The 13,997-nt window shown below is 39.9% G+C and overlaps 1 non-coding gene across 1 annotated transcript; it reads right to left on the bottom strand.

Annotated features, from left to right (window-relative positions):
• Positions 1-13,620: 13,620 nt before the first annotated feature.
• LOC125497240 (small nucleolar RNA R71) lies at positions 13,621-13,727 on the bottom strand. The gene has a single exon (XR_007273869.2). It is a non-coding gene; the product is annotated as a small nucleolar RNA R71 (small nucleolar RNA).
• Positions 13,728-13,997: the final 270 nt, after the last annotated feature.

The following is a 13,997-nucleotide window of genomic DNA, read 5'->3' as shown; positions in this document are numbered from 1 at the left end:
ATCCAAACTTTCCCTTGACTGAGGAACATTAATTGCTCTTGATCAATACTTTTCATTGATATTACTTCAAAAAATACTATTCTTGGCGCATCACCGTCAGCCGAGCTAGCCAACTTTGAGAGAGCATCTTCTTGGGGATTTTATAACCTTGGAACTTGGTTAAGAACAAACCGCTTCAAGGATTCAACCTCATCTTTGATTAGGTGCATATATCTGCTCATAGACGCCTCTTTACATTCAAAATATCCATTAATTTGACTGACGACTAGCAGAGAGTCTGACTTTGCCTTAATTTCTAAAGCTCCGGCTGCCTTGCACATTTATATCCCAGCTAAAAGGGCTTCATAATGCGTTTCATTATTGGACGCTTGAAATTGGAACCTTAGTGCATATTCAAACTTATCTCCTTCTGGAGATTGGCAAATTATTCCTGCCCCACACCCATTGAGGGTAGAAGATCCATCTACCATGAGTGTCTAGTGCTTCCTTCCTTCAGCTGGATCTTTTATAGGTTCTATAGCTGATCGAGTAAGCTTAACTATAAAATTGGCCAAGCCTTCCCCTTGATCGCCTTTCTGGGCTCAAAAGTTAGATCAGACATGTTCAACTCTACCGCCCATTTAGGCATTCTCCCTGAGGCATCCATCTTTTGTAGAACTTGCTTCAGAGGTTAGTCAGTATAGACTAGTATATTGTGGGCCAAAAAGTACGGCCTCAATTCTCTAGCTGACCATAATAAGGGCCAAGCCGAACTTCTCAACCAGTGGATACCTACATTCCGCATCTTTGAGCACATGACTCACAAATTACACTAAAACTTTGATGAATTATCTTTCGGCATATAGCACAGCACTAAAAGCTTGAGGGAGAGACAACCACGTATACAAACAATTTTCCCCCTCGGCTGGACTGACCAATCGAGGTAGTTGACGGATGTGATCTTTTACCTGCTGAACTGCCTGCTCAGCTTCTTCTGTCCATTCAAATTTTTCATTTTTCTTAAGGGGTGAAAAAAAACGATGACATATATCACGTGACTTAGACAGGATTCGTCCAAGAGCTGTTAAGCACCCTGTTAGACGCTGAACTTCCTTGATCTTGGACAGTTATGTCATGCTTAAAATTGCTTGAATCTTCTTAGGATTGACCTTTATCCCTCTTTGATTGACCAAGAACCCTAAGAATTTTCCCGCTACCACTCCGAAGACACATTTATGGGGATTCAACTTCAATTTGAATTTTGCAAAGGTCTCAAAGGTTTCTCTAAGGTCGTCAATATGACCTTGCTCTTGTCGGCTTTTAACAATCATATCATTGATGTCAGCCTCCATATTCCTCCCCAGTTGCGGCTGAAAAACTTTGTTGATTAGCCGCTGGAAGGTAGATGGCGCATTACAAATGTCGAAAGGCATCCTCAGCCATCAATAAAGCCATTTTTATGGTGAATGACGTTTTGTCCTGATCTTCTGGCCACATGGGAATTTGGTGGAACCCCGAGTAGGCATCCATAAAACTCAGTAAGGCGTGGCCCGACCGTGGCGTCTACTAACCGATCAATTTTAGGCAAAGGGAAGTCTTCCTTAGGACAATCTTTGTTAAGATCGGTGTAGTCCACGCACATTCTTCATGTGTTATTGGGCTTGGTTATCATGACAAGATTTGCTATCCAATCCGCGTGATGAGTCTCTCAAATTAACTTACACTTCAATAATTTTTGCACTTCTTGCTCAACGACCTGATTCCTGGCAGGCCAAGGTGCCTTTTCTTCTGATGAACCGGTTTCAAACTTGGGTCTATACTCAGCTTATGAACAGCCACTTCAGGATCAATTCCCGGCATTTCTTCAACATTGTACGCAAAGACATCTTCGAACTCCTTCAATAGACCTATTACTAACTTGTCCTTCAAACTTGGGGCAAGAGTAGACCCAATCTTCAGCGTCCTTTTCGGACATTCATTGTCCAAACATACGTCCTCAGGTGCTTCTACAGGCTCTGGACGCTCAAGCACATCGCCCATGATAGCCATCACTTCTTCTGACGAAGGTGCTTCATCTTTGATGGGAATGTATTTCCTTTTCTTTCTTGGCAAGAGGCTAGACGGTTTGCTTAGCGAAGCAACCTGCGTCTGAGGTGTTTCAACCACCGACCTCAAAGCGTCCAATTGGCCTTTGACATACTCGGTCGCCTTGCCTTCAGCAGCTATATTTACTAGATCTGACTTCTCCCCTTTCCATGATGAGGGTCTCAAAGTTGTGAGATAACATTCTCTAACCCCCTATTAATCTCCATATAAAGATCCAATCTTACCATCATCACATTCAAACTTCATGGGAATGAGATGGGTGACTACTACCGCCTCATATGATTTAACATTGGGCGTCCCAGTATAACATTGTAGGCAGTCTAATCTCTAACGGCCAAGAACTTAACAAACAACGTTCAAGACGCCTCTTTTCTCCAACTCGAACTGGCAATGTAACCGTTCCCATTAGGAAACCCGATAATTGGGTGATGGACTGGGACTAAGTTACTTTCATCGAATTTTAACCTCGACAAATAATTGGCACTTATGATGTCCGTTGAACTTCCAATATCAATCAAAATTCTTCTTACCCTCAGATTCTCTATCTTCATCTCCACCACCAGTGGATCATCATGAGGAGTCCTCAATTTCCCCCAATCCAACTCGCTGACTACCACTTTATGGAACGGATCAGCCTCTTCCTGGTTGGTTAACAAAACCTGGCCGAGTTCCCTAAGATAGTTCTTATGCCCTCTATTGGTCGGTCCCCCAGCAACAAATCCTCCTGGTATTATGAGAACCACATCCTCATATGTGCTTTTGCTTTCCTTCTTTCTACTTTGACGGTCATCTTTCTTTTGAAATTTCCTTCCTCCTTGGGGCAAGTATGAATTCATCTTTCCCTTTCGAGCTAAGTCCTCCAACGCTATCTTGAGATTCTTACACTTGTTAGTTTCATGGCCGCAATCTTTATGAAAGTTGCAATACTTGCTTTTATCCCTGTTTCTATAGGGGGTCTTCATCTTTGTCGGGGTCTTAAGTTCATGCTGATCCTTAATCTCCATAATAATGGAGTATTGATCCTTGCTGAATGTCATGAGTTCTGCCGAAATTTCAGACTCTCTTTTTTTGCTTCGTCGGGACGAAGTGGTTGTAGAATTCAGGGCCCATATCTCGATCTTTTTAGGGTTGTTTTTCTTTGGCTGAATTGATTCCTCAACCTTTTTGGTCTCTAGATGCTTTGCTTCTGCACAGACTTCAGTAGCATAAATGAATGCTTCAGCCTCTCTGAGAGCCTCCGCTAAAGTAGTGAAATTATGACGTCCTTATTCCTCGTACTACGCACCTTGCGGTCTAGGATCTGGATAGGTTTCTCCTCATAGGACAAGGTTTCATCCAACTCGGCGTTTTTAGGTTCTAGGCCATGTGACTCATCAGGTACATATCTCCGAATTTGGGATATGTGAAACACAATATGGACCCTTTCTAAGTCATTGGGCAATTCCAGGCAATAAGCGACTTTGCCTACTCTCGCCAAAATGTCATATGGTCCTATAAATTTAGGGCTTAGCTTCCCCTTTTTCCCTTCGCTTCTGATCCACATAGGACTTTTGCTTGTCCTGTGCGGCCTTAATCTTTTCTTTAATGACGCGCACCTGATCCACTGTCTCCTGAATCATCTTAGGAACTAACACCACAGTCTCACTAATGTCGTTCCAACACAAGGGGCAACGACATTTTCTCTCATACAGTGCTTCGAATGGGGCCATTTTAATACTAGCATGATAGCTGTTGTTGTATGAGAATTCTATGAGGTCCAAATGGTCTTCCCATGATCCCTGGTATTCTAAGGCACAAGCTCGCAACATGTCCTCTAAGGTCTGGATTGTTCTTTCTGTTTGACCGTCTATAGCTGGGTGAAAGGTTGTACTCATCAATAGCTCACTACCAAATGCTTCCTCGACCTTTTTCAAAAAATTCGAAAGGAATCACGAATCTTTATATGATACTATACTCGTGGGTACTCCATGCAATCGAATGACATTTTTCACATAAGCCTTGGTTAAGGCCTCCATACTCCACATGTCCTTCATAGGTATGAACCTCGTGGTCTTGGTTAGTCTGTCCACTATTACCCATATATTATTATTGCCTCCCCGGCTCTTAGGTAAGGCTACAACGAAGTCCATGGATATCGAATCCCACTTCCATGTTGGAATATCTATAGGTTGAATCTTTCCTTGAGGTCTCTTATGTTCACTTTTGACTTTCTGACACGTTAAACATTTAGAAATATACTCAGCTACTGCTCTTTTCATCCCAGGCCACCAGAAGATTTTCTTGAGGTCCTTATACAACTTATTCCCCCCTGGGTGGACGGAATAATTCGTGTTATTACCCTCACTCATTATCTTTTGTTTCAACCCCTCACACTTTTGTGGTACACACCACCTACCCTTATATCGTATACTTCCATCTTCTATGGATCGCAAACCCTTCTGTTTTGCGCTCTTTAAGCTTTCCTTTGACTCGCTCAAGTTTCACATCCTCGGGTTGACTCTCTCTTATTTCGTCTAGAAAGTTGGGCTCGATGGTTAGGGCACTCAGCAATTTTTCTACCTCCCCTTCATGGACCACTTCTATCTGGAGTCTAGAAAATTCCTTATAAAGTTTGTCGGAAACAACCAAGGTATTCAGGCTATGGCTAGACTTGCGACTTAACGCATCAGCAACAACATTTGCTTTACCCTCATGGTACTGCATGTCTAAATCATAGTCTTTAATGAGCTCTAACCATCTACGTTGTCTCATATTGAGGTCTTTCTGGGTGAAGATGTATTTGAGGTTTTTCTGATCAATGAAGATTCGACAGGTCACCCCGTAAAGGTAATGTCTCCAGATTTTTAGGGTAAATACTATGGCGGCCAATTCTAAGTCGTGTGTTGGGTAATTAACTTCATATGGCTTCAATTGACGGGATGCATAAGCTATGACCTTCGCATTTTGCATTAGAACACAACCCAACCCATTCTTGGACGCATCACTATACACATCATATCCCTCATTCCCGTTAGGTAAGGTTAGGACAGGTGTTGAGGTTAACCTCTCCTTGAGCGTTTGAAAGGCTTTCTCACTATCCTCATTCCAATTATACCTACCATACTTCTTCATTAAGTTGGTCATGGGCATTGCTATTTTGGAGAAGTCTTTCACAAACCTCCTATAGTCGCCGGCTTAAGCCAAGAAACTCCTTATATCTGTGACATTATTTGGGGTAGGCCATTCACTCACGGCTTTGATCTTTGCAGGATCTACTGACACACCCTCCTTGGAGATGAAAAGACCCAACAATGACACTCTTTCCAACCAAAATTCACATTCGAAAACTTGGCATACAGTTGGTTGTCCCTAAGTGTCTGTAAAATAACCCTCAGATGACCCTCATGTTCCTCCTTGCTCCTAGAACAAATCGGTATATCGTCTATGAACACAACAAAAAATTTATCGAGGTTGGGTCGAAAAATCCTATTCATGAGGTCCATGAAAACTGCAGGTGCCTTAGTTAACCCAAAAGGCATGACTGCAAACTCATAGTGACCATATCTAGTCCTGAAGGCAGTGCTAGATATATCGTGATCAGCAATCCTCAATTGATGGTAACCTGACCTTAAATCTATTTTTGAGAACATCCCTGCACCCTGAAGTTAATCAAACAAGTAATCCTAGGTAATGGGTATTTGTTTTTCACAGTGACATTGTTCAACTCACGATAGTCTATACACAACCTCAAACTACTATCCTTCTTCTTCACAAATAAGACAGGAGCTTCCCATGGTGACATACTAGGTCTAATATACCATTTGTCGAGTAGTTCCTCCAACTGGTTTTTTTAACTCGTTCATTTCTGCTGGAGCCATTCGGTATAAGGCTTTCGAAATCGGTCCAGTCCCAGGTACTAGGTTGACAGTGAACTCTACATCTCTCCTTGGAGGCATGCCAGGTATTTCTTCATGAAAAACATCCTCGAACTCTCGAACTATAGGTTCATCTTCAGGTCTTAACGGATCATCCTCAACTCTTCTCACCGAACACATAAATAGAGGTCATCCTTAGTCTACGTAGTTCTTAAGTTGTAAGGCATTAATCACCTTAATCCCAGGTTATCGAGGTACTCTCCTATATGACACCCTTTTTCCCGAAGGATCTCTCAGTTCCACTTTATGTGCATCACAATCTATCTTACCCATGTACTTCCCAAGCCAATCCATCCCAAAATGATGTCTAGGTTCGATAAGTTAAACTCTTTCAGATCAGAAGGAAAGAAACCCTCCCCTATTTTCAGTGGCACTTTTAGAAATCTCTTAGAACAATTAATAGTCTCCCTAGATAGAATAACTATAGGCATAGAAATTAACTCAAACTCGACCAATGCTAAAGTTCTAATAGTTGAATAGGCAATAAAAGAAAATGATGTTCCAGAATCGAACAATACTTTAACAGGAGTAGAGTTGATAGAACAAGTACCCGTGACAACATCCCTAAGGGCCTCCTCTTCGCTAGCCGTCATCATATACAACTTCTCCTTGCCCTTATTTTCATGGGTATTGGTCGCATGGTTGCCATTGGATGCCTGATTGTTGGTTTTGGTTGAAGGCTTAGACTAATAAGAGTTCCCATTGTATGTAATTCCCCCATTGTCATTCCCGTTTCCATTTCCATTCCCATTCTTTTGGTCAACGGGGTTAGCTTTATTCTTCGAGTAACACTTATATGCTCTATGCCCCAATTTCCTGCATTCTCGACATTCTACCTTGTTACCCTCACTGTCTCTCCCAGGATGGTTGTTAGGGCACTTTCTACACCTATACACACGCTCAGGTTTGCGGTTGTTGGTGTTATTATTGCAGTCATTGTTGTTGGGATGAGAGTTGTTGTTATTGGGTCCCTTACCGAAATTCCTTTGAGGGTTTTGGTTCCCTTTATGCTTCTTTCCAAACTTCTGGACCTCGGGGTTTGGATTATCTTTCCATTTATCGCCCTGCTTACCCCCTTCCTCTCGCTTCCTTATGGCGTAAATATGAGCAGCTTTGCCAAACACATAATCTAAAGAGGTGGATGTATCTCCCCCAGTCTTCCTTGCAGGTCAAGGGTAAGTCCTAGTTTGAAACGTGAGGCTTTAGCTTCTTCAGTAGGGGCAATTTCTAGGGCAAATCTCATCAGTTCAATAAACTACCGGTAGTACTCCTCAACAGACATGGTCCCTTGCTCTACCATTATAAATTCTTGGGCTTTCTACTTTTTAAGGTATGGAGGGTAATATTTGTCCCTTAAGGCCTTTTTGAAAGTTTCCCACCCAAAACCAAGCTGATTTAGGAGGTTGTCCTTAGCTTGGGTCCACCAAAAATGGGCATCTCCCTGTGGGTAATAGCTAACTAAGGGCACATTTTTCTCATCAGGACAGGAAAGGGTGAAGAAAAGTTTATCGAATTCCCCAACCCAGTTCTCTAATTCATTGGGTCCCCTTTCCCATTCAGTATCGGTGGGTTCCTATGGGCAACCTTCTCAAACAAATCCCCACCACGGTTGTGAACTTGGTCTAGGTTAGCTGTGATTTGCACCAGGTCATGTATCGATTGCTCGATATTCTGAGAGGTTTCAGGTGTGCCTCCCGACCGAACTATTCTACGCTGAAAATAACATAATAGTTATCTCAGTGACACACCCATCATCATTTACTTACTTAACCATTACACTTTGCACATATAACAAGTAGTTGTTGCGAACAAATATTTAGTCTCTATTGATTTGCACACAAACATCTCAAATAAGAAATCACAACTAATAATAGAGAAAAAACATAAATGTATCATTAAAGGTTTGTATCATTATATATATAGATATTTCAGAGATAAAACGATCATTTCAATCAATTAAATAGTTTTGTCGTAAAATAGGGTTTTAGTTCAACACCATTTTGGAAACATCTTTTATACCACTTAAAGCTAACTTAGTCCTTTGAACCACTATACACTAACCTATCCTTGTACATCCTCTTGGTCTATTCATATTTGAAGATTTCAAGAGTCTTTCACAACTTCAATTGAACAATCAAACAACACATATGGATTCAAGGCACGAAACGAAATCACAATTGAAATCATTCTTATGATTTAATGCACGTAAAGTGATCTATATGCTCCTATCCTATACTACCCATTTTAAAATCCTTTTAAAACATCTTTGAAAATAGGAGCTTCTGGCTCTAAATCCAGATTTTGTAACACCCCCAAAATCCATACACGTCTACGACTATGTCGCATCGACTTTGGAAGTGTTACGCCGCGATGAAACGCAAGGCTTATTAAAAAAGGAATGTTAAGTCAAATCATTGTCTCGAAAACTGAAATGCAACGAAAATAAAAATGTAATTACAACTCGGAAAGCATCAACGACCCCTTTTATTCAAACCACAAACTAATTAAGTAAATCATAATAATCGTATAATAGTTAATTAAAACACCTTAAAGTTCAAAGACTAAGGACTATCCCCCGTATGCTCGGTATCATGCAGCAGCACCAGTACACCTAGTCTGCTCCCCATTGTAGCATCAATGGTTCATCACAGGTCAACAAACACATAATAACACACAATCAGCTATGCTGAGTACATAGTAAACCATTGAATGCATTCAACCATAAACAAAGTAATAATGAACAATCTTAAACATGATACTACAATAACATTACATCCTTTACTCTTTATTTAGTTGCCAGCGAACGGGCACCATCATCTTACTAGAATCATACGGGCTACTTAATAGACAACTTGGTCTATTAGATGAAATGCAAATACGGTTTCGTTCCGTCTCACATCCATCACCTTAGTATGCATACCCCCAAGATTGTACGGAACCTTCCGCCTAATTGAGTTATCCAAAATTTAAAAGGACACTACTCTCGTCACAGTAGGCCTGCGTAGGAGTGTAGAACAAGTCCCATACTTCCCCCCCATTGTTCATCACTTGTAGAGAGTCCAACTACAAGTTTATTGCCATAGTTCATTCTTAATATTGTCCATTCATACCACAATAGCATAGAATCGTTTAACATGTTTTCTTAAATACAGTACTCAAATCTTTTCTCTTGTAACACTCTTGTTACACCATGAATCAAATAATATGAATCCAATGGATCAAATAATACGCACCCCTGAACTGCTCGCACAAAGCCTTCGAGCCACGGACCACGCTCGACTTCGCACATACTCTTGCACAGCCTCGTTGCGCAAACTTTCGCACCACACTTCGAAAAACCAGCCCTCTCGCACCAGCACTCGAACACAACCCCCGCACTCCTTCGCTCGCGAACGCTCGATAAGCCTCGCACCCCTTGCTTGTTCGCACAGCAGCGATTGCGAACCCCACACACACACGAAGTCCCGCAAAGCCTCGCACTCGAGCCACACAACGATCGACTCGCACACCCCTCGAAGGCGACGAGAATCATGGGAGGGAAGGAGAAGAGTGATGAGGGAGAAGAAGAGAGTGGAAAGAAAATTTTGAGGGAGGAGGGAGGAAAACAACTGAGGGAGGAGAGAAATTGAGAGAGAAGAGAGAGGGACGGTTGAGAGGGAGAGAGTATTAGGGTTTCTTTTCTTTTTTTCTGATTTTTTTATTCTTATTCTCTCCTATTTATAGTGTCGCAACTCTAGGTCTAGTAAGACTCGGTTTAATTTATTTATTTCGAAATTAAAATAAATCGAACGATAATAGAATTACGTTAAAGTTGTAAACGTACTCAAATTGTATTATTATTTTTTTTATTTTTTTTTAATTAATACTAAAATACCTTTCAGTTACATTCTTTATAATTTCTTATTTATAAAGAACAAAATTCAAAAATACGGAGTACTACAATTATGGATGCGAACGTTGCAAATGCCATCTACAGCTCTAACAAGTCGGTCCACCTGTCAGCGGTCGCCTAACAAGACAAAATATGGGAATCTTCCCACCTGTCAAGTGCGTCACAGTCATATACGTGTCAAATGATCACATACCCTGTCAGATTAATAGTACTTCTATATATACCCCACTAGGTTTATTCAGCAGGTACATTCTCTCACACTCATTAGGACACATACTAACTTGAGCGTCAGAGGGAGTTTCCTCGCATCCCTCCGAGGGTAGTTTACATTTGCTTCTTGTGCAGCGATTAACCAGAGGACGATAACCCCAATCTTTGGCAGACTTCTCTCAAGACGGCCAGCCGTTTCAGCATCGAAACACTTAGTGTTACGTTTTTTGTGAACCATTGACCTAAGCTCTTCTCCAATTTCCACTCCCATGTCGAGTCCATAAATAGATCGGTTATTGCGTTTGATTTTATGGAAGTTGATGTTAGAGAGGCCCAATGATTAAATACGCCTTATAGTTCCCACGCTTCAATTATGCGACTTTTCTTCTTGTGCTTGAAATGCTCGAAATCCTCTTCAATGGGGAGAGTAGAGCCCATTGATTGACTGCGAATCACCGGAAGGTCGCACTTCTTGGATCCTCAAAACAATGTTGCAGTGCATTGGATTACTCACATAATTGGTATGGGAGTCAGGTCAACTATAGTAGGGCGATTGCTCCATCGGCCCTGATGAGACTCGGTTGTGTTATGTGCTAGTAGGCTCACTGAATACAAGCCCGGTCGAGCTTAAAGTTGTTACCATGGATGGAGTATCGAATTCGTGTTGAGAATTTGGGTTCATGGGGTCCGCAAGAGATACCAAAACCGTTCATTAAGCCTCGGAGGCTCTAGGCTATCTAAATCATGTATCGGGGTCCGGGAAATTCTTGGTCCTTCAAAATTGATGTTCTTCTCAAGTTGTTGGTGTAGGGAGAGCTAAAAAAATCTCTTTTTTTCAGATTGCTCGACTTGACCTGCATCTAATTGCAGGGCCTAGCCTCGTATAGTCCTCGAGGATGAGGGGAGGTTGTCAGGCTGAGCCTTGCCATTCAACAACTTTAAAGGTTCCAGTTGCAGAACCGTCAAGCCTAAGATAATTAGGGGTAAGAGTTTCAACAAGCTTTATCAAGGGAGATGTTGCTTCATGCGGGCTAGGAGCGGAGTTGCAAGACCAATCGCAGCATGAAATGATCGTTGGTCACATGCACTGAACGCTAGGGAGATAAAGAGGGACCTGCTACGTTGTACCAGTGGTGGATGTTGGTTTTGTTGTTGTTGATTGTCACAGGGTTTAGGTAGTGGCTCATGTGGCCCTGATAAGTCCCTATTTTATATATAATTTTAGCCCATTATATTACTCTTTGGTATAAGTTCTGGGACTTATAATAGGTTTTCTTCTAATATTTTAACGTTTTAAGAGTTAAGTTACTTATGCAATAAAGTTGATAAAATATGAAAAATGAGCTCAATAAATTACTTGCCTGATTCTAATACTACTTATACATGCTAATTTGGTTTATCTAATATTTATAATAGTAGTATTTGTTTATTATGTAAATAATTTATTTTGGAGCCTAAGTGTTTATTACTTTATTAAATTATTTGTAGGAACATTGAAAGAAGAAAAAAAAAAGAAAAGCCACCCTCCTACAACAAACCTAAGACAGATGACAAGAAGATATAAAAAAGTGGGCGAAAACCCATCATCAAAAAGCAGATCCAGCAGCGAATAAGAATAAAAAAATAAACCTAAGACTAAAGTGGACAGCAGCAATTAAAAGGATCCTACGGAAGACTAAAGAGGAGGAGGCGGCATTGAGAGGGGACGCACAACAGAGGCGACGGTGACGCAACACAACACAGCTGCGATGGCTATTGACGGAAGTCAAAAGTTCATCTAAACTGGAGTTTCTTTATCTCTTCTCTTAGTTTATGTCATTGAATTATGTTAATTACTATGTTTAATTTCAGATTTTTAGTTTCAATTGGTTTGTTTGATTTAGTTTTTATGTCTAGCTAAATTTCTTTGTTCTAGGGCTAGATGTAGTCATTTAAATTCTGTCAATGAATTGAATTAGTTGTTTGGGTTTATCTATTTCAATTGCAATTTGATAATTTTGGTTTGATTTCGTATAATTGATTTGGCCAGTTGATTATATGTTTAAGGTATTGGATTAGTAGCGGGAGTGAACTTTCAATATTAGTTCGTGGAATTATCAAACGTCAAGTAGTATAATTTTAGGAATAGTTATACACTTGGGGTGATCGTTTGCATGAATTTCTTGTTCGTAATGAGTTTATGGTAATGTTTACGACCACGGAAGTAGGCGTAAAGTTATTATAAATATACGTTTTCTACCTTGGGAGAGGAGATAATATAAATTAGGAAATTAGTCATTGCAATACAATAGTCTTTAACCCAACAATTAGTTTAATTTCATTGTAGAAAGTAATTGGCGAAATCTAAGTCCTGGAACTGTTCTCTCATATTTGATTCTTACCCATTAGTGTTAAATTAATAATAGTAATATTATTTTAGCTTAGTTATTTTCACTACTCACGTTACCCGAATCGTCTAAATAATATTAGATTTTCTTAATTTGGTAGTTGATTATACCTCCTTGTGGGAAACGATATCTTGCTTACCCTATATTTATTTTAATTGACCCGTACACTTGCGGATTTTAAGGTACATTTAGGACCGACCAAGTTTTTGGCGCCGTTGCCGGGGAGGAAATAGTTCAATATCATATTAGAGGGAATTTTGATATTAGTTTAGACATTATTATAGTAGTTTCCTTTGTTAGTGCGGTGTTTTAGTGGTCTGCTAGTTTCTGGTAGTAGTACTAGTTTAGGTAATTGTGATTGACGTATTTAGTGGTCTGCTATGTACTACAATTTGATTATAGGATTTGCTATTCAATTGTAGTTTCTTACTTTTTGCTTTGTTTGCTGTAGTTTTAGTATTTATATTATTGTTTTCGTGTGAGTAAGTCTGTGGTCTTGTCTTTTGATTTTATTTTATAGTTTATTATAGTAGTTTATTTTTGTAGTGGTTTTAAGAATTAGTAGTCTAGTTATTTTGAATTGTTACCTTTATGTTTATGCCCCGTACTAATCGTGCTTTGGTTTCTTTTGATCCGAGATTGAAAAAACAGCGTGCACTAAGGAAACAGAAGAGGTTGGAGCAAATACAAAGCTGCCAATTTTGATTTGGAGTACATCTTCTCTGAAGAATCTGACAATAAACCATTAGAGATGGGGGATAACAACAACGAAAAGCCACTACGTGACTACGCAATGCCGAATGCTAGTGGAGCACCTTCAAGTATTGTAAGGCCTACTATTTCTGCTAATAATTTTGAGCTTCGCCCTGCTTTAATTCAAATAATTCAACAAGACCAATTTAGTGGCCTAGATAATGAAGACCCTAATGAACATATAATCACTTTTCTTGAGAAATGCGACACTGTTAAGTTAAATGGAGTGACTGACGATGTTATTCGACTTGGTTTGTTTCCTTTTCACTTAAGATAAAGCTAAAATGTGTTAAAATCTAATCCACCTAATTCATTTACAACATGGGCTACATTATCTCAAGCTTTTCTTAGTAAATATTTTCCTCCGGGAAAAACTGCTAAGTTTAGAAATAATATAACTAGTTTTGCTCAATATGATGGGGAGTCTTTATATGAAGCATGGGAAAGGTTTAAAGATTTACAACGTAAATGTCCTCATCATGGTGTTCCTGATTGGTTACTAGTGCAAACTTTTTATAATGGTCTAATGAATCTGTTAGAATCACTATAGATGCGCCCCGGAGGTGCAATAATGGGTAAAACTACTGAAGTAGCTAATAGATTACTTGAAGAGATGGCTTCTAATAATTATCATTGGTCTAATAATAGGGGTAAACCAAAGAATACCGCTGGTATGTATGAAGTAGAAGGAATTAACATGTTAAATGCAAAAGTTGACAACTTAGTCAATTTGTTTACTAAAATGAGTAATGTCAA

Source organism: Beta vulgaris, chromosome 4, assembly GCF_026745355.1.
Source record: "Beta vulgaris subsp. vulgaris cultivar EL10 chromosome 4, EL10.2, whole genome shotgun sequence".
NCBI lineage: Eukaryota > Viridiplantae > Streptophyta > Magnoliopsida > Caryophyllales > Amaranthaceae > Beta > Beta vulgaris.
The sequence above is the reverse complement of the archived record's forward strand: the minus strand, read 5'-3'. Positions and strand labels throughout refer to the sequence as shown.